Source organism: Tetrao urogallus, assembly GCF_951394365.1.
Source record: "Tetrao urogallus genome assembly, chromosome: 5".
In the NCBI taxonomy this organism is placed as follows: domain Eukaryota; kingdom Metazoa; phylum Chordata; class Aves; order Galliformes; family Phasianidae; genus Tetrao; species Tetrao urogallus.
In genome coordinates this window covers 9,573,508-9,596,593 of record NC_136818.1, presented here as the reverse complement: position 1 = coordinate 9,596,593, position 23,086 = coordinate 9,573,508, and positions in this window count along the sequence as shown.

Sequence of the window (23,086 nt, the reverse complement as noted above, 5' to 3'; positions counted from 1 at the left end):
ATGAAGTTTTAACTGCCTGTTTACCCAGCCATGCTCCTGGTGCCCTGGGAAGACCTTACATCATCTTCTCTGGGAAGGTCAGAGTGCCTCCGAGCACGAGATAGCTGTTGAGCAAACATGCTTTATTAGAAGTCATGTAAAGCATTTATAACTGCTGTGACGATGCGAGGCACGAGTAATTATCCCTTATTTCTCCCCCCTCTAAACAGGCAACAACCCAAGCAGTGCAGCTTCAGAAACCAGAAACCCTGCTCTGCGCACATAAATCCAGGTTGCATGATCCCATTTCCACACCTAAGCAAAAAAGCACGCCTATACTTCTCATGCACAGAGGGTGAGATTATCATCTCAGATAGTGCAAACCGCCACATCTGGCGTCCAATCCTACTGGGTTAGTATTTCATATCACACAGCTCCAATTCCTTGCAGATATGTATGAAATATAAGGGGACCGTGAGCTGCAGCTGGACTGCAGGAATTGTTTTGACAGATTGTACACAGCCCTAGGAAAACGTGACAGCACGTTACAGTTGCAACACCCAATAACACAGGAAAGGGCCGTGTCTGGTGGGTTTCAGCTGAAGATAAAGTTAGCATTAGGTGCTGTGTAACACCTATCCACCAACGGTGAGATAGTAATGAACCTCAAGTCTGGGAACTTGAGCTCAACAGGCTCTCCGCAATGAACATTAATTTTTTCTTACAACTAAATCTAATTAAAATCCTGGCAGCAAAAGAAGACATCTCTCCTTGCTTCTAACCCCAAAATATTCCCCACCGTAGTTGGAGACAAAAGAGGGGAAAAGACAAACTGTGCTTGGGTTGCCCCACCAACCTTAAAGGATGTATTTTAGAAAGCCTCCACTTACATGCTAAATGTAAAATGATTTTACCACAGCATATATATGTATATATATATGTATATGTATACACATATAATACAAATTTAGAAAGAACTAGAGACCAATGCAAACAAAAATTGGAAAAATAAGAAAGAAAAGTAAGCAAGGAAGCTTTGGGAGTAATATGGGCCAGTTTATTTCCCGAGCAAAGCCCAGGCACAGGCAACTACGACTGCTGCTCTCTGGCAGGCAGCTGAACTCAAGGCTAGAGCAACCAAAAGCAGTCCAAGATGCAAGTCAGACTCGTCTTTTATTGCTGACTTATGTTCATAAATATAAAGGATAAAAGGACACGGCTATGAAGATGTATTTTGTAGAATAACATTGCATACGTTTAGCAACTCCTGGAACAGAGCATGATAAAAAGAAAAAAAGCAGGACTTCCAATTTGGGAGCCACTCAAATGTGTACTCAGAGGTCAACTGGGAGACCATATTTCAGCTGCATGAAGACGTAACTGAAGAACAATAGAGAGAACTTTATAAAAAACAACAGCATTAACCTAAGAGAAAATATTTCATTGGAGGGACTGGAGTCCAAAAAATGACACCACCTGGCTAGCCTGGGAGACAGGAAAGAAGGCTCAAGCACAAAACCAGCTCAGCTTATCCACTGCTGTCCGAACTCGCAAAAAAATAAAATACAATACATACAGTAAAACAAACAACAAAACACAAAGCTTTTACAACCATTTTAATAATGTAACACGATTGTAGACAGGTAAGTTCTCTTCCTTAACGTGTTAACCTCACAGCATCATCCCCTGACCATCACTCCAGCATACCTTCATTACAGCGCTCCATTTCTGGCTGGCTTTGTCTGCAGCACTGCTGGACAACCAAACCCACGTTTCAGAAAACTCATAACGTCACTTTCCCAGAGCACTCGGGATGCTCTGTGTTGTCCCAGCATTACCCATCAATAGCTACAACTTGGTATTAATCATCCTGCTTTGCAGAACTGTGCCCAGACTCTGCCCACTGTGCACACAGAGGTCCCTGTTCTCAAGAACTTACAGCCTAAACCTACATGTGATGCAGTGCAGGAGGCTAACAGCAAAGAATGAGGGTTCCAGGGCAAACTACTCATCTGAGAGAGATGCACACCTCAGTGGTTGAATTAAAACCAACCTGCTCATCGCATCACCCTGCCTGAGCATTACAGGAGAAGCAAGTGAACACAGAAGGGCTGATTACGAGATGGAGGGCGCTCCTGGGTTAAGAAAGTTCTCTGCCATTCCTTCAGCTCGCTCTTCCTGCTGCATTCCTCAGCTGCCATGGCAAAGGCCTGAGTCACGTCAAAGCACCAGAATCTCTCAGAGTGAGAGATATGATGGTTTGGGTGATTTGAGGCAAAGGGAAGTCCTTCCTAAGGATACCACAGCCTATGAGGCTGGAAAATCAACCCATCTTGGCAGGTGGGGTGACTCGGGGACACCTGCACCATGCAGACCACCCAGAAGTGCTCCCGAAGACACACAGTACAATTCCACTTTGATTTTATTAGGCCACCTCTGCCAGGCAACCCACTTTCGTCACCTCCTCGACTGGTCTCTTAAGACAGGTTTTGCTGGGTATTTTTAAACCTTCTCCAAGAGTAAGTGAGGATCGACAACAAGAGCTAAGCTGAAGTTGGAAGAAGCTCTGCTAGGTAAAGGACTGGTCACTTACAATAAATGCAGAAGAGAAAAACGACAAATATTAAAACAAGCAGCAACAGCAGAGATGCATACAACAAAAGATTGGCAAGTCGCAGCAGAAGAGCAGATTCAGCATCAAGGAGTAGAGTTAAGAGATCCAGAACCCTCAAGCCCAGTCTTCCATCTCAGCGTAGGAGCCGTAAGAAAATGCCCTGGGGTGAACCTAGACACAGCAGGGTTAACCAGCCCAATAGCTCTCAGAGGCCAGAAGGAGGCAGGCCCATATTCCCTCTTGCTCTTATTCTCCTGCTGATCATCTGACACCAGCCTAGAGCTAGTCAGGCCTCGCTGAGAGCAGATTCAACCACAGGAACCCATAAAATGGCTAATGCAGCCAGAATAAAACACAATTAAAACAAGATAGTTTCCTGCCGGCTTAGTGAGACGAAACAGCCTGGGGATGGGCTGGAAGAGTGCCAAAGCTCTGAGGAGGGGATGCGCCCACACTGGCAGAGGCAGGAGGGAGATGAGCCAGTGGAGCTGCTCAGCCACGCACCTGACCACGTGCTGCCTACGGCTGGGATGGCGTGGCAAGGCGCACAACGTGGAGAAGGCATCTTGGCTCTGGTAGCATAAACACATAAAACGCAGAAGTCGGAAAGCCCACTGGGTCATCCTGTCTGAACCTCATGTAATGCAAGTCATAAAGTTCCCACTTCGTTACTTCTGAATTGAGCCCAAAGGCTCGAGCATCCTTCAGAAAAAAGTTTCTGGCCTTGAATGGCAGAATCCAACACAGAGGCTCCCCACTACCTTCAGACTGCTCGTTCCAATGGTCAATCAGTTCACTGTATAAAACAACAATTTTAGTTTTCATCCAAACTTTTCCAGCCCTGGATTTTGGAAAGAGTTCTGAAATTTATGGCATTTCAGTGCTCCCAGTGCCAAAAGTAAGACTTGTAGCTATGTCTGCAGTCAGTAAAAACTACTACTCCTTACTGGCCTAATTTTGAGGAAAGGAGAAACACCAGGCTGGCCTTTGTTTAATGGAATCTAGCACGCACAATTACTTGATTTTCATACACGAGTACCTCAGTTGCTCAAACCACTTAAACAGCTGCATACCTTTCTTAGCTGAAAGAAAAATGAATGTGAAAGTTAACATTTAAGAGTGCCAAAGGAATCTCAGCCCAGATGCAGGGAGCCAACACTGACATCGCTTGGTATATGCTCACAGCTGATCTCCATAAATGAACTCTAGAAGTGTTTTTATTATTATTATTACTTTTAATAATGACAGAAATCTGCAACTCTGCCCAAGGTCTGCCCTATTGGATGGGCAAATCACAGAATGGCCCAAGTTGGAAGGGACCTCAAGGATCATGAATCTCCAACCCTCCTGCCATGCAAGGTAGCAGCTACAAGAGGCTTTCCAAACAGCCCAGTCTCAGCAACCCCAGAAAACCAGCCAGGGAAGTTGTTAGGAAGATAAAAAATTAAAAAAGAAAGCACAACCACAACAAATACAACCGAAGATATTAATTCAAAAGAAAAAAAAAGCTATTTGGGAGTGAGGTGTCATTACTTGTGCAATGTGTCTGGAAAAAGCACAACCATTCAGCTGGCACTTGATCAGCATAGGTAGCACTCTTAGGGGAAAGTTGCCAAATGGGATCTGGCAGCAGCAGCCAGCACTGCTGCTCTAGCACACGCTTCGTATGCAACAGCTTGTCCTCTTCTCCCCCCATTCTCCTGCTTGCTGTTGCACCATGCTATCAGTCTATTACACTTAGAGTAAAACACCAGCAGTCGCTAGGATGAACGTTTCCAGCCACAACATGTGCTTCAGATCCAGAGACAGGTGAAAGCCACACAGCCGCTATGTGGTCTCCCATGTTCTCCCATGAGCACAGCCACCACAGCCAGTCCTACACCTGAGCACCGCCTGCAGCCTCCCTGCCCTTTACTGGGAGGAGGCCAATGGGTCAAATACAGCAGCAAAATCTTCATGCATTTCCGTATCTTCCAGAACTCTACTTCCAAAATTTAAGGGGAAAAAAAAACTAAAACAAAGGGATCCGTTTGCAGAGCGGAAACTTAAGGTCACATAAAATCACTTCAGTGTGTACACAACCCAAGGACTTCTTTATTTAGCATCAGACACATCGGCATGTTGGGTTTTTCGCTTTTATTTTTTTAAGGCTTTAATGGGTTTCTTCTGGATTTCGGTAATACTCAAATCTGTTTGGCTACATATTCTTTTTTTTTTTTCCCCTTTGGAAAACAACAAACATGCTGTTCACGTAGAGCAACTGGAAATTTGAAAGAAACAAGAAGCATAGAAGGGCCACGCTTTGAAACAAGACAGGAATTGAGTACACAGTGTAAATTAACATCAACATTCAGCAACAAAAAACAGAACTCAGTACTTCAAAGAGAAACAAAAATATCTGACATCCAACTTCCCAAGCCCACACAATGAAGAGTAACCAACTAGATCTCTAAGGCATTATTTATTTTAAGAACAGTTCATTCTAGGAATAATAACTCATATGCCAACTTTATACTAAAGCGATGAGATGCCACAACGCCACAAAGAGCAATTCAATGATAAAGTAAAGTCAAGTTACCATTCAAAGTTATATCTATAAACAATTGCCTGGCAGCACCCACTGGGCCATGGCCTGCTCTGAGCCCTGCACACCTCTCCCAAGGCACAGGACAAGCATTAACCAAGCGGAGAACCCCCTGCTCCCTGTGCTGCAGCTGGAAGAACACTTAAGAGTTCAGGCCAAGCAGCAGCTATCCATTCATCCATCCACCCACTGCCGGGACCAAAGCTCAATAAGAAAGTGGAGCAAATGCAGAAGAGGTAAAGTAAGTGCCAGACTTCAGCAAGTAGGCCAGCAACGACCACATAAATCCACAAGACACAGACTTGCAAACGGCAGAACACGAGGAAAAAGGGACATCATCATTTCACGTGCCTCACTTTAGAAAAAAAACCTGTAATGGGGCAGCAGCAAAGAAAGAACGGGGAAAAAAAATCCTACTGCCAGCAAGGGACGAGCAAACAGCCCCGGCAGCCCCTCCAAGTTCACTTCAGAGGCTCCGGGTCCGAAAGACGGCCGCTTCTATCCCACCAGAAGAACCCCCACCCTCCCGCCCCCCACCGCCCTACCCGCCCACCCCCACATCCCACCCGGGCTCGCCCTGCAGCGCACGCCGCTTCCCCTCCCGAGGCTCCGGCAGCGGCCGCTCCCACCCGGCCCGGGAGCGCTCGAAGAGCGGTGAGGAGCGGAGCCGGAGCCCGGCCTCGAGCGGCCGACGCTCCGCCACGCCGCCCCACGCTGGCCCCGCGGCCTCCCCGGCCCCGCCGCTTCGCCTCCCCGGCCCCGAGCCGCGCTCCCCGCCCTGCTCCCGGCCGCGGTACCGCCTCATCCCCCCGCAGGCCTCGCCGCCGTCGCCGCGTAAGACCGGGCCGCCGCTTCCCCGGCAGCCGGGCCTCCACCCCCCGCCCCGGGCCAGGGCGGCCCCACGCCTCCCTCCGGGCCCGCCCGGCCCCCGCGCCGGCCCGGCCCCGCCACCGCCCGCGGCCCGGCGGCGCCGCGCCCCGCTCCCGTCCCCCCGCCCAAGCCGGGGCCGCCCCGGGCCGGCCGTGCCCCCCCGCCCCGCACGCGCTCCGCACCACGAGTCCCCAACGCCGCCGCTCACCTCCGCGCACTCTGACCCCCGACCCCGCTCTGAGCGGCGGCGCCGCCGGCCAACCGCAGCGCCGCCTGCCGCCGCCGAGGGCGGGGCTTCCTCCCCACCGCGCCCTTCTGCGCAGGCGCAAAGCCGCGGCCGCGGCGCGGGGCACGCCGGGGGTCGTAGTTCGGCGCCGCCGCGCCGCCCCCCTGCCCGGTCCCGCCGCGTGGCTGCGTCTCGGCGCCGCCGTGTCACCGTGCCCGCCCCCCTCTTGGGGACGGCTCCGGCCGCCGCCGGCCTCTCCGCCCTCCCCGCCTCCTGATGGCACCGGGGCGCCTCCTCGCACCCCGGGGGTGAGGCGACGCTGCGTCACCAGCCGTCACCCTCCTCCCCAGCGGCCGCTTTCCTCGGGTCCCCAAGTGCCCCCTCCCGTGTCCTCCGCAGGGACCGCCGCGGGACCCTTTTGTCTCGAAGTCCCGCGTATTTCCCCATTTTGTCACCAAAAAGTGCCTCATGTCCCCACTGCGGGTCCCCAAGTGCCACCTCCCATGTGATATAATCACAGAATCATTAAGGTTGGAAAAGACCTCTCGCATCACCCAGCCCAACCCCAACCCACCACGCCCACTGACCACATCCCTCAGTGCCACATCCCCATGGGTGTGGAACAGCTCCAGGGACGGTGACCCCACCCCATCTCCGGGCAGCTGCATCACCGCTCCATGGGAGAACGAATTGTTCCCAGTATCCAGCCTGAACCCCCTGCCCCTGCTGGCTGCACTATTGTTGATACAAGCCGGGATGCTGTTGGCCCTCTTGCCCACCTGGGCAAACTGTTGGCTTGTGTTCAGCCTCTATCAACCGACAACTCCAGATCTTTTTCCTACACACAGCTCTCTGCCGCTCTACCCTAAGCACATCTTACATCAGCTTGTTGGCTCTTCAGGCTCAATTTCTCCTTTTTTGCTCTGTCTGCAGGCTTGAACTTCAGAGGCCTGAACCGTGTCACACCATCAGCAAACCATTTAATAATATGAAGAGTTCCTTTAAGTCCTCTTAGATTTGGCATCTCTTAGCCTCCCTCCCACACAAGCAAGCTCTGCTTCTGAGCTCAGCTGTGCTTCTGCGACTTGTCGAGCCTTTGGTGACTGATGTACAGCTTGACAAGGAGCACAGAGGAGCAGATATAGGGCTTTTCCAGTGTGGTGTTCCTTGAGCGATCTGTAAGTGCCCTCTGCCAGTCCTTCCTCGTCAGCGATGGAAGCTGGCAGTGACGTGCTGGAAATGAACCTGCAGCCCCAAGGCTGGAAATTTAGGACTCACAGCCTGCCTGCGAGTGTTGCTAGTAGGATGAGAGAGGAAGCCTTTCATGGCTGACCTCTAGAAGTAGCAGTAAAAAATATTTTTTTCTCTGTCTAGACAAAAAATCAATGGCTCAAAGATGTGTACAGGTCCCTTTTTCATCAGCCAAGCCTGTGCTGTTTCCCAGGCTTGTAGGCAGCGTTTCCCATTGCCCTTTCTGTATAGTGGGAACCTCTTTCCCTCACTGAGGTTTGAAATAAGGGGGGAGGGGGCACATCTAGCCCTGCTAACCTCAGTGTCCCCCCTGTATGAGTCTGTATGAGTCGTACCTCAACAGTGTGGGACACCAATGCAATTACCATCACCAATCACACTTCCAAAGAGTTCCTTTCTCCATCACAGCTCTCAGAATCTGGAGAAGGACCTCTTTGGAAGGTGTGCCAATCCCACTGTCTCAGTGCCAAGGACCAGCATAGCAAGCCTTCCGTCAGCCCAAGAAAGGGCAGTAGTTTTTCAGCAGCAGGTCTAGCATCTTAATTGCTTGTCGTACTTCAGAGGTTTTGGGATGGCTACAAGCAGCACAGAGGAAATAGACTGGACCCAATTTGGCCCCCCAGTCAATTCTTCAAGCTCCAGATGGAAAGGTCAACCCAAAGCCTCCAGCTGTGCACCCCTTTTGCAGATGGATCCCCAGTGCAGCAGCATGGTCCAGAGCTATAACTTTAATTTGCTTTAGGAACCTGACAGCTCCCTAACAAAACATCACTTTGCTCTGCACAGCTGTGCATCCACCTCTGGGCTGACGGATGGACGGGGCTTTGAGAAGAGCAGGGCAGGCGAGGCAGGAAAACGGGACAAATCCCACACACTGCACACTTTTTAACACTGTGGGATTTTATAGGGTTATGGCATTAAAAGCATCGCCTCGTTTTAAAGCCAGCTCCTTTAGTTCCGTTCAGTCGCTTTTGCTGAATGCAACTTTAAATGCCTTGCAATACAAATGACAAGTAGTCCTGTATCACTGTTTTCTACTTAACAAGTTAATAATGTGCCAATCCAAATCCTTCAGTTACTAACGCCACCGGTGGGACTCATTAAGCAACGTGAACACATATTTAAGGGAATACTAATATTCACAATGTACATTTTTATATTCATGTTGTCATTCTTGAAACCACAGTGCAGTTCATGTGCTCTGCTAAAACATTTGTTTGCAGAGGATTGCTCTCTCCCCTTTTCTCCAAACACGTTTTCTGCCATTGTGGTGAATGATATTAATGACAGCTTGTCATCATGGAAAGCTATTCCTAGCTGTCAATTAAAGGGTGTTTTGAAAGAAAGCGGCTCGTTCAGCCCCATGGGAGCAAGTGTGTCTCATTGTGTGGCAGTGACCCCCTGATGGATTTGGGAACAGCAGCTCGGTGCGGCCAGGAGGTTCACACACACAGCACAGGGCTCGTGGGTGATAAAGACACAGGTTTTAAAGGTGCTAAGGTCTTCAGCCTAGGAAAGGCAAAATAGGATTTCAGATCATAAAAGCCATCCACACATGGGAATATCAGCCAGAAAAGTTGTCCTAGGGATACTGAGTGCGTCGCTCCACCGTGTAATGTGATTTGCCACCCAGCATCCTAGTCCATTTACCAACATCCACCTACAGATTCATTGGTTTACTTGTCTGCACTGACCTGGCTGAGCGGTTCCTTCAGGTCTTCTCTTCCTGGAAGATGGAAGACCTTCTCTAATTCCCAAACAATACGCATTCACAGCTAGTTTGCACTCATTTGCTCTGGCAGGATGGGCCTGGCTTTAACCTGGCTTTGCTTCGTTTGGTATATTTCTAGGTAGCTCTCAGATTCTGGTTGTCCTCGTCCTTTTTGTTTCGTGTGGTAACAAAACCTGTTGTTCTCATCTCTCCTTGCCTTCCCATGTCCCACACCACTTCAGCAGACCCCCTCTGCACCTGTTCCAGTTTCAATTAAATTTTCTTGATCACAAGTGCCCAGACTGGAATGTGGTATTCCTGAGCTGGGCTCCAAGGCCTCATACCATATTTGTCACATGATCCTATAAATATATTTCATATAAACAAGCTTGATTTCTGTTTTTCCCCCCTCAACAGGGTGGTCCACTCTCAGGGCTTTCTTGTTTCTTTTATTTTCCTAAGCACTCCTCGCACAGTAATAAAAATGTACAGACTCAGTGGGGATCTGTTTTAACTTCAAATGTGCTGATTCAGTTCAAAAACCATTAATTCAGCCGGAATCAGGGCCGTGGGGTGGAAATCCCTTTCCAGTTAAAACAGAGGTGAGTGGGACAGCCTTTGGCAGGCTGAGAAATAAAGTGCTTTGGAAAAGCATGGCTCTGAGGGACACGGGTTATGGGCATGGTAGTGATGGGTTGGTCCTTGGACTGGATGACCTTAGAGGTCTTTTCCAAGTTTTGATTCTATGAACATATCAGGGGGTCAGAAAATGGGCGCTGACTGAACTGCATTAGCAGAGCATGAAGCAGCCCTGGGTATCTCAGACCAGCACAGGATTCTCCAGCCTGTGTTTTGTTGGGTTGAATTAGATGATTGCAGAGGTTTCCACAAGACCCCAGGTTGGCTGAGCAGGCACGATGCTGTATAGAGTTGCCCAGACAAACCAGTCCTTTCTTCAAAACAACCCTGTTATTCACAAGCATCAGAGGATACACTAAAATGTGAAGAGCAAACACGGAGCTGTGCAGTCTGTGGTCTGGATGGATTACAGGAGTTAAAGGGCGTTGGGATGTGACAATGATTTGTAAAACAGATAAACACAGGGTTCTTTGTAGAGGAGGCATGCTGAATAATCCCATCCGGTGATGCGCTGGCACAGGCTGCCAGCGAGGTGGTGGGATCACCGTTCCTGAAGGCACCCAAGGAAGGTGGAGATGTGGCACTGAGGGACATGATCAGTCGGCATGGTGGCATGCGTTGGGCTTGGTGTTTTTAGAGGTCTTTTCCAGTCTTCATGATTCTGTGGTTCTATGATTCTCTGATCCATTTCCCAGATCCTCACCATTTCCAAGTCCCAGCTCCGTGTGCTTCACTTTCCTACACGTAGCCTGGCGTGAGCTGCTTCCATGCATGCTCCAAGCAGTCAGTGCACAGACCCACTTCGTTAGCACGTGGCCTTGTTGAGGTGCTGACGATGTGAGTGGGGGCTGCGTGTGGGTCCGTGTCTGGTGCAACCGCTGCAGGCCACCAGGCATCTGACTAAAGGAACGCTTGCCTGAGCCAGAGCATCAGGAGAAGTTTCTCCAGGCAGCGATGCACTAAACGTTTGGACCCAAGAAGTACAAAGAGGGACAAGCAGTGATGTCAATTTACTAAAGAAATAAAACCTTTTTACATCATTATTGTGTATCATAAAAGCCTTGTGCTCACGCTGTATACTTAATCTCGATATTCCAGTGCCATCCACAAAAAAATGCAGGCTTAACCCTCACAGTTTATATTGTCACCATAAACGCCGGTAAAAAAAATATTGTACAGTTGGGTGCAGTTTATTCTTTATATTTTAATGGCTATAGCAAAACTCCATCGCTAACTAGTAAAAAATAAAAATAAAAAAAAATAAAAAGCTGAATGTGTTTTACTGCTATGCCGTCATGGGAAAGCTGTATTTCAAAGTGAGGGCATCAGCACCAACGAAACGGGACGTTTTTAAGCATTTTAAACATTTTTAATGGGACGTTAAAAGAAAAAAAAAGAAAAAAAAAAAAGCATTTCAGCAAAATCTTTTTGCCAGTATTTTAGCTAATAGGGTTGCAGTGCATAAAGGACGCCTGCACAGGCCACCCAATACTGAGGGGCTGCTCAAGTGTCTTGAACTCAAAGTGTAAATGGAAAAAACATCGAAAATTAAGCGTTTCTCCTGGAGGAACAAATTGCTGATAAAGCAAATCTCCCCACAGGACGAGCACACCTGCTGGAAGGTAGAGACGTTTTTATGTGGAGGGCTTTAACGTGAGATAAAATGCTTTTCACGGGCCGTCATATGGAAGACAGCTGGCCAAAAATAATAATAAAGGAATTCCTGTCCCTTGGGAAATCCTGCAGTTGCAAAAAATATGGTTTCTGACCTGAGCTGGGGCAGAAACTGCAGCTCTCAAGGTTTGGGGTTCTTTTTGTTTTTTCATTTGATGACATATTCCAAAATAAAAATAGTGCATTTCTTTTCACTCTACCACTCCAGCATTTCTTATTACATAAATCTGGAAGTCCCAACCATGCATTACACCGCACTGCTACATCTCATTTTATTGCATATTACAGAGGCAGGCGGAACCTCCGCCCTTTTTAAGATCCCTTTGAGAAGGGCTGAGTTTCTCCATGAAATTGAACACCCGTGCCTGAAAGGGCTGTCACCCAGCTCTGCTGCCACCTTGTCACTTGGATCCTTGCTGTGATCGGGGAAGTGGAGAAAGAAGGAAATATTGGACCAAAAGAGCTCCTGGCAGCCCTCAGTTCTGGAGACCTCATGTTTTTGGCCAAGCACTTGGACCAAAAGGGGTGCAGAGGGTGAAACAATGCTGTCAGGAGGAGATGAATAAAAAAGAACACAGACGAACACTATGGATGTTTTCTCAGTAAAAGCTTGGATAATATCAACACGTGCTAGGAAATGTTTCCAGTTGCTCCGATCAACATTTTCTGATAGAAAACTGGTCTGCTGGAAAAACATGGACCTGCTCTACCATGAAATCTCTTCTGTTCATTATTTGTTTGGACTTGAGCGTGATGTTCAGTGCTAGGCAGCACCTCCTGGATCCAGCCTCCTCCAAACAGCCCCAGAGCAATTAACTAATAACCTGGCCAGCCCTAGCTGCTGTCCTTTCAGCTGTGCTCTCCAGGTCTGTAGGGTATTGCCTAGATTCCTGGCAATTGCCAAGATTCAAGGCATCCCCTGTCCCTCCCACACTCCCAAAGCCCACCTGAGCTCTGCAGAGCATGGTCCCACAAGCCTTACTCTCTTCAGTCTGCACTGCTTTGATTTCCCCATTGCCTTCCCTCTGTTTATTCTATTTTCTGCCTCTTTGTCTTTCCCCTCCAGCGCTTGGCGTCCCTCTTTCCTTTTCCAGCCTCTCTCTTCCTCCCCTCATTTCCCCACACTCGCTCCGTCCTTCCTTGCTTTCTTCTTTCCTTCCTTCCCAGCCCTGGTGCTGGGCTTTCTATTCTCTCTTCTTTCCTCCCTCTCTTCCTCTGCTGTCACCGGAGGCACCCGCAGGGCCAGGGTAGGAAGGACGGTGCACAGAGGTGGGAATATGCAGAGAGGCATCAAAAAGTGTGGCTGGGACTGCCAAAATGCATCGCACACACTGGAGGTAAGAGCAAGCCCTGGTGTATAATGCTCTCCCTTATCTCCAGTGCTACTGACTTTGGTCTATTTAATTTTCACTTTGATTTTAATATAGATTTATTGAAAACAACAGTTATCAAAACAAACTGCACTGGCAAATTGGTGTTCGTCTGTAGCTGTACAAGCACCTATAAAGCTGCCAGCGTATGAAATAAATGGTGCTATATGGGAGGTCAGTTATTGCAATAGAAGTTCCCCAAGGATTTGCACCGGGCAGTTTAATATTTTTCTTATTACCCTCTTCTCTTTTCCACTATTTATGCCTCGGTTTAAATTTAAAACACACAGCCATCTGCTGAGACAAGCCTCTCTGATAAAGCCAACCCTGGTAAATTCTTTCACCAGTGCTCTCCCCTACTCATGTCAGTAAACACGATGCATCCTGCTCAAAGGCAGGTGAGTGGGGATAGACAAGACAAGTTTTCTTCCCAAAATGTCTCGCCACCCAGGCCAGCTCTTTTTGTCTCTTGTTTTTGGACTGGCTCACCTTTACCACATACTTTTTCATGTAATAATAGAGTGGGTTAGGTTGGAAGGGACCTTAAAGCCCATCCACCCCAAACCCTGCCATGGACCACCATGGTCAGCTCAGGCTGACCAGCCCCCATCCCACCCGGCCTTGGGCATCTCCAGGGATGGGGCACCCACAGCTCTCTGGGCAGTTTGAATAAAAACTCCTTGATAAAACAGTGGTTAAAACCACGTTATTTAACCTCGTTCAAATTCCACCCTACGCAGATCATACCCTCCTATCCACGGGTTCCTCCCCGCAAGGACTGCTAAAAAAACCAAATCCAATCAAAGCCCAAACTCCTTCATCAGGAGAGATAAAAGGGTTTCTGTACCACTCTCCACACCAGGAGAACACAAATCAAATAGCATAACTGTCAAATGAGGAGACGAGGTGTTTAAATGCCTATAGAAAGAAGAATTCTAATTACGGAAACATCTATAATGTAACTAATATTATTTACATTAGAGAGATGCTAATCCAGACGTGGGTTAATGTCCCTGCTCCTAAAACATCACAGTTTAAATAGACAAGAGACAACGAGAGGGTGGAGGGGAGCATCAGTATGCTCATTCCCTCTTGAAGGCAAGGGGTGGAGGCAAACTCCTCGCTGAGAGAGTGGAAATGAGCCAAGATGTGCAATAAGAAAGGTGAGTTTAGATGGAGCCAGAGAGAGCAAGTGGCTTGCCGAGTCCTACACAGTCTGCCTGGGATGGTGGTGGGTGATGAATGGAAACAGTGGGTGCCACAAAAACATCGTTCTGCAGCAGGCAGTGCTTGGATGTCAATGGGTCAGAATAGGTGGATGTGTGTTGTCCTCATCGAACTGTAAAGGTTAGAAAAGGCCTCTAGGATCATCCAATCCAATCCCACCCCACCATGCCCACTGACCACATTCCTCAATGTCACATCTCCACAGCCCTCGGTTTGGGCATGCCCAGTTCAGACCATTTTCCTTTTAGAATCATGAAGGTTGAAAAGACAACTAGGATCACTGTGTCCAAACTAAGATCCTCTAGCCCATTTGATGCAAATTGCTGAAGGGCAGAAAGATCAAGCATGATCTTCTATAGCAGTTGCAATGTCTAATCTAGCTCTGATATCCTTTTAGGGGATATTTCTTAGCCCATTCAGAAACTCTCTATAATGGGTAGCAGTCCCAAACAGCTAAAACGAGATAAAAGCTGCCTGTGTTTGGGGGCAAAGCTTCCACACTATCTGGCACAGGACCCAGCAGATTTTCCAGGTCTCTAGCAACAGTTCAGCACAAAAGGGAAAGCCGACAGACAAGAAGCAGAGCATTAAAAAGTCTGAATGACACGTGCAGCCAGATTGTCTGCTTCGCTGACAATTGATGCCATCCCCATTACCGGGAAAATATTGTAAGCATGCTTCCATGCCTCTCTGCAGCTTATTACTGCAGATAGCCAGTGTTTCTTGTCATGGCTCCTGGCTTTTGTGAGCTGGTGTAAAATGGCTTGCTGTTCCCATGCCCGAATTTACTGGAGGAGACAGCTGAGCGCATGCCTCGCCAAGCATCCCGTGTGCGTTTGGATGCTCCCAAGTAGGAACGGTGTTATAAATGCCATTCTGACAGCTCAGCTACCCCAAACGTGTAAGCTGGCACTGCTAAAAAGGCCATAGTCACTAGAGAAGCTCACTGAGGTCTCACGGCTGAGGATCAAACCCGTACCAAGGGGAGGGCATCCCACCAAGAAGATCTTCTGAGCTTGCAAAGGAGAGCGCGTGGAGCTCTGCAGATGCTCCTCTAAATGGGATCATTGGCAGCAAGTGTGTGACACAAGCATGTGGTGGCATATCTTCACATCCCTCTCACAGTTTCCACCTGCATTCAGAAGTACTCCGTAAGGAAAGCAGGCAGAACAGGGGATGGGAGAGAGGGAGAATCAAGCAGAACTGGAGGCTGAGGGCGGGCATCGCCGCGAATCACAGCAATTTCCTCTGATCCTGTTTTATCATTGGGGGTGGGAATGTAAAAGATGCAGAACCTGTGTGAACAAGGTCAAATTAAATCACATTTCCAGGCTGGGGAAATTACTTTTGCCTGCAGCAAGAGAGGTGCACAGCACCAATGAAGGAGGCGAGGTTCATGCCACCAGGCATGCTGCATCCAGCTGATGCACGACAGAGGGAATTTATAATTAGCCAACTGAAATATATCCCTGCAGGACTATGGGGGAGGGGATGGTCACACCAATTGAATGTGTAAGAGAAAGACCAACAGAGATCCACCTTCAGACCCACTCCTTATGGAAGACAGCTTCTCCATGTCTCCGTGGGCATGCATTTCTGTCTGAAGAGATGACACTACAACCGGTGTCCACTACCATGCATTGATGTAAGAGAGACTGGGGATGTCTTCAGGGCAATTCAAACCTGGCTCAGCTTTGAGAACATAAATGAGAGGACTCAAATCCTACCAAAGCTCAAAATTTCCCACAAGAGCGTCTCAGGTCTGCGTGACACCCCTTGATCGAACCTTGAGATTATTTCTCCCTGGCACAAGCTTAAGGGAGGAAGAGCACCTATGATGTGCTCAGGAGGCTTGACAGAGTAGAGTACTGGAAGGATGCATGGAAAGGAGTCTGATGAAAACCAGTGTAAGAACAGAGGACTAAAAGAAGCGGACATCTGCAGGGTTCCTATGGACCTCAGCAAGGGGTGTGATGTGTGGGGCACTAGGGCTGGATAAGGGAAAAAAAAAATACAATGTAAAGCTACAGCTGGGCCAAGAGAAAGAAATTTTGAGTGTATCAGTTCCTGAACAGATTCATGTCTGACAGAAAGCTCGCTTGTTGCACGCATTTGCCTGCTTTAAATAATTTACTGCTAGAGTAATGTGAGCTGGATTAAAGGACAAGAGAGGGGCAAGAAAAGGGGATTGGAACTGCTGGTGAGAAGTGACTCGTGAAAAAGACTGGCAGAAAGAAGACACGCATTTCTGGGAGGAAGATGGGTAATTTCCCAGGAGGGAAACAGGAGAGAACCAGGCACTGAGTCCTGGAAAGCTGCAGAGGAAGCCTACCGTGGGAGGAAATCAGCCAGTGCTTGGATCTGTACAAAGAGATTGGGGCCGTGGCCTCTTCAGCCAGGGGAGATGGAGCTCTGGAGTGCATCACCCCGCAGAGGAACAGAGGGTCCCAAGGAGGAGGGGTTTTTGGGGATATGACAAACTCTGCATCATTGGTAGCTGTGCACAGGGCTGCCATGTTGGGCTGCCCACCAGAGCAGCTAAGGTTTGTGGGTTTCAATCATAGCACAGCATGGCAATGGTCCCAGCGTACACCACTGCTGGCACTGATGTCAGGGCTGATGCTGTGCCAGAAGGAAGTGTTTTCCATTGAAAGAAGGCACAGGCATGTCCCACATCACCTATGGCATGTGGCTGATATCTAGTGAAGCTCTTGGGCAAGACTGTCATGATAACCCTCAGCATCCCGAACTACACTGCAGCCCTGTGTTACACAGCATTGTGAGGAATGCACGTAAGGCATGTTTACTTCCAAGAACATCCTGTTTCTATTACTACAGATGTGCAGCTCAGGATTAGCTTCTCGGACAGCATGTTCTTGGGCAAGAGCAACTTGTCTTTCTTTTTGCTGTAAAGCACCGTTTCAGTGTACGTACCTGTAGCAGATATTAATAACAATCATGCTGCACTTGGCTGCTGCAAACTCTGACTGATGAGTGCAGCCCTAACTCACACAAGTTTCCCATTGATTTTAGCTCATGTTAGGCTCAAACTAATCACATGAGCGAGCTGCCTGAACAGCTCCCTAGTCTGTCCTGCTCTGCTGTGGTCTCCAGGCCAAGAGCAATGGTGGGGGTCATCCAGCTCCCCATCGAACAGAGCTGGTCCGTCTCCCCAGAACAAACCTCACGCAGTCCTTGTGCAGTCACAGCAACCACAGACATGTGCATATGAGCAAAGCACATTGATGGGTAGGCAGTTGGACTTGATTATCTTAATGTTTTTTTCCAACCCTGGTGATTCTATGATTCTATGATTCTATGATTCTATGATTCTATGATTCTATGATTCTATGATTCTATGATTCTATGATTCTATGATTCTATGAACACGTTGCTCTGCCCGTGTACTTTCCATAGACCAAAGCCACTGCTCTGAGCTGCTCTGGACACAGCTCCACCTTCTCATGGCTTGCAAGGCACAGTTCAATGCCTTTGCCTTAGTTGTGCTTGATCCCATTAATGACAAAGATGACAAACACATATGCTTTGCCTTTATAGCTATTTCACGCTTTGACATGATCCCGGGCAACTCACCTATGCTGTCAGAGTGATGGATGGAGCACAGAAGGGGGCTTGGACAGGTGTAGCTCCTGTCACAGGGAAATATTTTTCCACACCATTAGCCTGTGGAACTCATAGCAACAGGATATCACTCAGAGAGGGACTCAGAAAAGCCCTGAAAAAGGAGTGAGTGTACACTTGCTTGTATAGAAAGCAAGCGTCCAGGGTGATGGGAGCAAACAATAAGAATAATCAATAGGGAAGGATGTGAAGGGTGCGAATCACACAGGCTTGGCTGCAACAGGTCTGGGGAGAATATGTTCCCCAGCAAAAAAAGCATCCCAAGAGGGCCTCGCTTGTGGCCCTCTACATCCTAAGAAGGGGCTATAAGAAAGAAGGGGACAGACTCTTTAGCAGGGTCTGTTGTGATGGGACAAGGGGAAGTGGTTTCAAACTCAAAGAGAGAGTATTTGGATTGAATATAAGGAAGTTCTTTACAATAAGATGGTGAGGCACAGGTTGCCCAGAGCAGTGGTGGATGCCCCACCTCTGGACACACTCAAGATTAGGCTGGGCAGGGCTCTGAGCGTCTGATGGAGCTGTGGGTGTTACTATTCACTGCAGGGGAGTGGGACTGCATGACCCTTATGGATCCCTTACAACTCAAATGATTCTGTGATTCTCCTAAGATGCTCCCAAACCCAAAGCTCCATCCTCACCTTGGACACCCTCACTAGTAGGACCGGAATGAGCCATGACTCCACGCAGAACCTTCCTTCAAGTTCATCTTAGCAGGCGCAGCCACAACTCAGACTGTGGCTTTGAGGAAACAAATGGTCAAACCCAGCTGGGCAGAGGTGGGATGAGCATCCTGGCCCCAGCATGAGGGCAGGGCAGGTGGCACACTGCTGACAGCCTGGCTGTAGCCAGCAGAGGGCATGGAGCTTGCATGGAGCTTACACAGGCACTGCAAGCCATGGGTGCCTCAAAGCACAGCTGAGACAGAATACTTGATTCGGGATAATCCATTCATGCGCCCATTTCCCTTCCTCCGCCCATATTGTGGATGAAAGGTGCAGTGAAAGCCTGAGTCTGGGGATGGTTCCAGAGGCTGCAGGATGTCACACGGCTACCAAATTCCAGTACTTTCTCCTTGCATCGGGCTCCTCTGCAGCAGGGTGGTTGCGGACAGGCAGCAGGATCCCGTGCTGGCACATCCATACCCCACACGTTCCCTAGTTGCTGCTAGAATGTATCATATATACCAATTTTGGTTATGAAATGGAAGCTGGAGGACATGATGACAAACGAGGAGTCGTGCTTTACGATTTGTACACTGATGGCCATAAGGAGCCAGCAGGCACCGCTCCCGGCGTGATTTGCACATAGGCTTGACTTTGTGTATTATTGGTAATCCTATTGAAATCTGCATGCATAAAGTTAAGTGCATCTAATCAACTCCGTAGCTTCAGATTTGTATATATTAATTTAATTCCGCCGTCAGTATTTAGAGCAGCTCCTGCAAAGAGCAGTTACGGCGCTGCGACGGAGCGTAACGACCTCAAATTTTGTTTTAATATTAAGTGCAGAAAAAATATGAAACGGAGGCACCCCTTATTACTCTTCAAGGCAAACAATGAGCACGATGTTATATGAGATGCTCAAACTTATTTCGGGGTCCAAATGATCAGCACTGAATGTATGTCATTGGAAATTTTTCCTGTGGGCCTCTGTGCATAGCGCAGCTCCATGGCGGTGAGCAAGGCCGTGTTTATGGATCCATTTTCAGGATCAAAGCCCTCATTAGTAATACGGATTAATGGTAATTACAAATATAAATAACTTGAGTGTATCTTCTTGCTTTCCTCTGAAGACGTTTCTCACAGAAGGCAGCTAGATGCCAGGCTTATTCCTTAAATCCAAACTGTATTAAGTTCTCGGGTAATAGTGCGGTAACATAAAGTTACATAAAGCTGTGTTATTATTTTTCAGGCCTCAGAACACAGAGCTTGATTCTCAGCTCGCATTAACTGGAGCTCAGCTCTGGATTCAGATCCTTTTTTCCATACTGAGGAAGTGAAAATTTAAAAAAAAAAAAAAAAATCAAATTGCTTTTTGGCTAAGAACAAAAGTAAGAAGTTGAAATTGGAGGGATCGTTTTTCACAATGTTGTAAGTACCAAAAATACAGCCTTATAATAAAAGCACTTTCTTGACCAAGATTCTGTAATTGCTACTATGAAGCTGAAGCTCAAGGCGGACTGCAGTGCTCACAAGCTGAGCATTTTCTCCAAATCCTTGGGAAACAGGGATTGCTTTAATGCGTTTTCCTGACATGCGTCGCAACTCTGATGTTATTTAAACATGACCAATCCATATCAACCTATGGAATATACACCTCAGTCCTTAGCTGTTTGGTTGTGTCAGGGTGGGGCATGCTGCAGGACCAGTGCCTTAGGAATGTGTGTGGTGCCCATTCCCTGGGACATGGCCACTAAGGTGATGGCCTTAAGTTGTGCCAGGGGAAGTTCAGGCTGGATATTAGGAACATATAATTCTCCAAAAGAACATTGATGCACTGGCACATCTACCCAGGGAGGTGGTGGGGTCACCATCCCTGGAGGTGTTCCAGAACCGTGGGGATGTGGCACTGAGGAATGTGGTCAGCGGGCATGGTGGGGTGGGGTGAGATTGGACTGGGTGATCTCAGATGGCTTTTCCAACCTCTGTGATTCTGTGATTCTACGAAGATAGAGACAATTTCAGTGAGAAATAAAGGGAAGAGGAGAAAATGGAACACAAAGTGAGGTACGGATGGAGCAGCTTCAGTGCACTGCAGGAGCAACCCTGTATGGGCCTTCCCATGTCCCAGGCATGGACACCTCTCACCGGGAGGAGCACTAACACCGCAGGGCAGCATTGGGCAGAAACAACCTACATACCTCAGCAGTGGGTTGCTGCTCACACCACAGCCGTCAGGTGACTGAAGCACATTGTCCCTTCCTCTGCCTCACGCACTGAGGACAGCCCAAGCGGTTGATGATGTTAATGGAGAAGACTTCTGTTTGTAGCCTGTGCTACGTAGTATGGTCATATTTTGGAAGTGGCAGTGCAGAATTAGGTAAGAGCTGGCGCTGGCTGGATTATTCTATTTTTAAGAACAACCCAAGATTATTTAGCAGTTGGTGAGTAAAAACAAAAAGGTTCCCTCCTGGGTAGAATAAATAAGTCCATCTTCCCAGTCCCCTGTGTGCTTCACTCAAAACAATAAGGCAGTAAGGTCTTTCATCTGATCCCCCATTTGAAACTCACTCTTCCATTCCATGCAGCAGGCAGTTTTGCACAGGACAACACCAGGGAGCATTAAGCCAGCTCTATGCATGCAGCCATAGGGGCAACGCTGACAAGTTCCCGATCTCGGGGATGCTCGAGGTGGATTTGGAGGTGCTGCTCCCCCGGGTGCTGGGATGCACGGCGGGGGGTGCGGGAAGAAGTTCTGTACCCGAACCCGGGGGGGCTCCCTCGCCTCCCGCTCGAGGCCGGGGCGGGGGGGGTCAGGGCTTCCCGCTGCGGGGGATGCTGATATTCGGGATGCAAAACACAGCGGGTGCCGGGAGCTGGGTAGAGCAGCGCGGAGGGGCCGGGGGGGGCACGGCACGCCGGGAGGGCAGCAGTCCCCCTGCCCTATATTTGAGCAACTTCGGGGGCTGCAGGCGGCAGGCGGGTGGGCTCCCGATGCTGGACTGCATTTCCCATAGTGCCCGAGCGCCCTAATGTATGCAGTGCTGAGCCCGGCTCGGTGTGCGAGTGTGTGTGTGCGTGTGTGCGCGCGTGTGCGCGTGTGTGTGTGTGTGTGTGTGCAGCCGGGAGTCCCTCGGAGAGTGGAGGCTCATTCACTGATGAGAGCCGGCACTGAGAGGCAGCACTGCTCCTTCCCTCGCACCCCCGGCGCCTCCCGCTCCGCTCCATGCAGCAGCGGGGCCAGCACGCCCGGGACTGCCCCGCTCCCCGCACCGTGAGTACCGGCACCGGGCAAACTTCGCAGGGCAACTTTCCCCCCTCCCTCCCCGACTCCCCGCTCCTTCTCCCTTTCCCCTTTCTCCTTCCCCGGCCCCGGCGAGCAGGGCTGCTCGGAGGGCCGGGTGGGCGGGTGGGGAGCGGCATGGTAATACCGAAGGGAAAGGCGGATAAAGGCTCCCCCCCCCCGCCGCCTCGGAGAGCCCCCGGCCGCCCGGATCCGCTCCCCTCCCCCCGGTGCCTTTCGGGGGGGACCGGCAGCCAGCAGGGGGATCAGGTGCCGGGGGCCCGGGGACGGCGCTGGGCGGGGGGACCCGACCCGACCTGGTGCGCGGAGCCCTCGCTCCGAAATCTTTCCCTTTTTAACTCTTCTATTATTATTATTATTTTTCATTTCGAGGGGCAGCGCGGCGAGTTGTTTCCTCGCTGCCCTCCGCTGCGATCTCTCTCTCTCCGCCGTTGCTCCGGCAGCAACGATTTCATTTCCCAGCCGCTGCAAAACAAAAACTTTTTCAAAGGAAATAAGCAGATCTGCTGCCTGTGCCACTCGCAGACCCTTCACTTTTTTTTTTTCTGATTTTTTTTTTCCTTTTTTTCTCTCCCCCCCCCTCCCCCCCTCCCCTTTCTGTTTAAAACACGCGAGCGTTTTTCTTTTGCAATACAAGTGCCCGCAGCACCGCCGGGCTCTCTGCGCGCCGAGCAGCCGGAGGACCTCATTCCCTCCGAAGCTTTCCCTTTTTTTTTTTTTTTTCATAATTTATTTTAATTTTAATTTTTTTTTATCACCGGGCAAACTTTTCTAGTTTTTAAGCCGTCCCCAAAATGCGTGATCCCCGATCGGAAGAGTGATTTGTCCGCCGGTGCCTCTCAGCTTAAAATCGGCCGGGGCTGAAGTTTCGCCCCCAGCTCGGCTCCTCCATCCCCGGCGTTTTTCCTCCCCTTCCCCGACCGCCTCCAGGTAGGAGCCCTCCCGCACCGCTCCGCTCCGCTCGAACAAAGGTAGAGTCGCTTTAAATTGTCGCCGTTCTCCAACGAATGCGCTAAAATTACTCCACGTGTCAATCGCGGAGCGTGGAGAGCCGCAAAGGTGAAGGGATTTGTGCGTGTTTTCGCTTAGAAAACTTTCCGGATCGTCGAGAGCTCGCAGGGTTTTATTTCTTTTCGCCGGCTCTAGAGCAGGGAAGCTGTAAATAGGGGTGGAAGCACGGAAAATAATTCCTCACCTTCAGATCTAAATACATAAAAACCATCTGTTTGACCACAATGAAATCATTAGGAACTGTCTACTTAAAGAGTTGTGTTGAATGCTTATCCTTCCACACAGGAAACGTGGATGGTAAGTGATTGTTGCAATAAATTCAAAC